The following is a 3,494-nucleotide window of genomic DNA, read 5'->3' on the forward strand; positions in this document are numbered from 1 at the left end:
GCTGCGAACCAAAAAGTCCCAGGTTCTATCCTCGCTCGTAATTCCAGCTGGTGTGGTGTGGAGAAGGGTGTGCTAGATCAGGTGTTGTCCTCGTCATCTGACCGCGGTTCAAAATTGAGAGGTCCGTCCCAAAATAGCCCTAGTGTTGCTTTCAACGGGACGTTAATATAACTGAACTAAACTAAAACTTCGCTCGTAACAATCCGCTACAAATTATTGGAGCCCAATACTGATCTATTTAAAAGAAAGTCTTCAGTTTTACACTGTTTATATACTATATAGCGCGACTTTTCTATTATGACAAGGTAATACAATTTTATCATGATGTTCGATATTCTATCAGTCAGTAATTACCGTGAAGACATGATAATGTTATCGGACATTTTGTACTTATAGATTGCGCTCTTGACCTAAGTAGAGATGCATAATCCACGATTTTTTGAATAACAAATAATATTGCTATTGTTATTTTTAAATATGCGTTCCAAATATCTGTTATTTCAATCATACTATTAATTAAAAATTATTACTTAATATTAAATATAAAATTTATTAATTGTAATTAATACTTAATTTACTAATTTAATTAACGTGTGATTGAATTTATTTATCTGTTTCAGCTTACTTCTTAAATTTTATTTTTTTTCTCAAAACTATTTATTTAATTTATTTATTAGAGTGAACCATTTTCTGGAAAAGATGAGTTAAAAATATATGTCATTTCTTTAAAATGTTTACTTTAGTCCTATATTCTACCAATGGATGGCGCCAGCAGTAAGCAGAGTACATGTAATCAAAGTCAATCATGTCACGAGCAATTAAAAATGATCTGTATGGAATAGTGCATCATCAAATACGAATATCGGTCACTCCCGTAAAGTGGAGCGGTGACTTCGCACTTTCCAGTGAAGCCTCGCACTTTCCGGTGAAATCACCGCTCCGATACATTTCAGTGATATACAATTCAATGATACGATACGATAATTCCAATAACCGATCCGTTCACTTTTCAATCCAATCATAGATTTCTTTCGAGAGCTTCCATTGGACAGATCGTATCGTCACCGCTCCGGCAAATTTCAGTGATATCGTATCGATTGTTAGTTTCTATCGTGATCCAAAACCTGTAATCGAAATATCATCAGTAAGATCGTATGAAGGATTTGAATCACACCCCTCTTTGAAAAGTATTGATCACTAGTATTTGTGACTTTCTGATATTGGTTACGCAATAACCGCTCTGAAAATATTCGTCATCCCTAGACCTAAGCTCTACTGACACAAAATGCACAGTAATAATGTTACGATAGCTTCACGATATCATACAGCATTCAGAATATGGAACGATACTGAGGAGATATCTTGCAATATATGTTGCGCTTAAAGTCTACTGAAGCTCAAAAATATTTCATACCGTTACTCTTATGTATCATGCCATAAATGATAAATAGATTCCATTTATAAGTGGTAAATAAGTTCTATTCATAAATGGTAAATAAGTTCTATTTATAAGTGGTCAATAAGTTCCATAAGTTTCATTCCCTGAATTCTGCATTCCTTTTAGCGTTCGAAATTCAGTTTTGTGGATTTGAGGTCGAGTGGAATAAAGGGAAAAAAAATCAATATTCTTTTTATACATTATCATTGTATAAAAATAAAATTAATTTCTATGTGAATTTTATGTATATTTAATTTATTGATACATTAAATTAAATATTATAAAATTTTCTTTCAAATATTATAAACTTTTAAATGCAATTTCCTTACTTAGTATTCCATCTTTGTGAAATTCTTATTATTGATTATCATCTTTACATTAAATGTTCTATTTAGAAATTTAAACTTTTAATTGCATATTTGACAAAAAATCCATTTTAATTTCTGCTTCCTTGCGGCGCATGCCTTTTTAAATCTAAATGTAGGGATACTTGCTTCTCTTTGCACTTTTTGGATCGGTTTAAAAACTGAAAATATTGCAGAAAACATTCAATCGATTCCTTTTTAGGTTAATATTTAAATGTTATACAGTAAATGAATTTACATTAGTAAATTGCTGACTGCATATTGCCATCAAATAAAATAAATTCTTTTTTTATCTACCTAAATATTCTTTACAAAAAAATTTTAATGTATGTTTCATGAAATTTCTTTTCGTAAAATAGTAATCTCAAGAGATCGTGTACTTTTAATTACAATTTTTGTGTTTAAATCAGCATATACATTCATTTTAATGTCGAGTGAATTAAGGTTGCATTAATTTCATTAGTAATTTGTTTAAAACACATGAGCATTAGGAGTGCGATAGGAGATTAGTCAGAGTCGAAATGAATCAACAATGTGTTTTTTTAAGAAAGCAATAAAAAAAAACTCTTTCGTAGAATTGGCAGTGATCTTTCAACTGGATTACTGTTATTCTCACAAATTTTCACTCTCCCCATTTATTGTTTGTCAACAGATTTTAAAACCCTCCGCGATTTTGCGTATGCGTTAGGAATGGTTTAATTCGATAAAATAAGGATGAGAGGGAATATGAAAAGAGGAAATGTTTACATTTAACAGTTAAGTGAATTCCGAAAATGCGCACATCCTTAAGAGTCTCACCAATAAGTGAGACAGAATCGTCGAAAAGTGGTAGTCTCAGAATACTGAAACGAACAGCATATAACTTGACTTTTGGAAGAAAAGCTGTCTGGAATACATGAATAAATTTCTTTTTTTGAAACAACCGACTGCTTAATATTTTGCTCACGTGAATTGATTTGAATACATCATTTACGTAAATTTCTATACCATTTTTACTCGTATATTTTAAATTAAAATTTTTTGATTAAATTAATGTTCTTTAATTGTTTACCAAATTGCTGGCTGATATTTTTTTTTAAATATTTCTTGAGAATCGCTGCCAAATATTCATGATTCACTTATGACATTGTCGTAGAAAAAAATGTCATTTATTATTAGTAAAGTATAGTGTTTTAATTAATCATAATAATTGAATAATATATAAATAAGTCGTCTTTAAATCGTAAATTTTATATCATCATAACATTTTATAATTCGACAACAGTATAATTTGTATATTCATCACCAGATGTCCCCATTCATATGGACACAATTTCATTAAATGAATCGATTAACATTATTAGAATTTCAAAATTCAAATAGGAGTTCAAAAATTCCCTCTCAAGTCCTGCAGCCGCCTCATAGTGTGCTATTGTAGCCGACGAGGGGGTGTTCCTGGGCGGAACGGGCGAAGCACGTCGGGTGAGTATTCTCCTGGCAAGGTCACCCAAAGCGTGAAGACCGTTCCATTTTGCTCAGATAAGGTCTGCACGCATTTGGGGCTAAATCAGTCGTCCAACTTCGGTTCCCCAGTTCCACGGACCTATGGAAGCTGTTCACTTCCCTTTATCATCCAAATCCCTCACCTTCCAACACGGACGGAGGATCTTTGCTGAATGTCCTTGGTGCAATGCAGATCAAGCCTCCCCCAA

This window comes from Argiope bruennichi, chromosome 11 (assembly GCF_947563725.1).
Source record: "Argiope bruennichi chromosome 11, qqArgBrue1.1, whole genome shotgun sequence".
Lineage (NCBI taxonomy): Eukaryota > Metazoa > Arthropoda > Arachnida > Araneae > Araneidae > Argiope > Argiope bruennichi.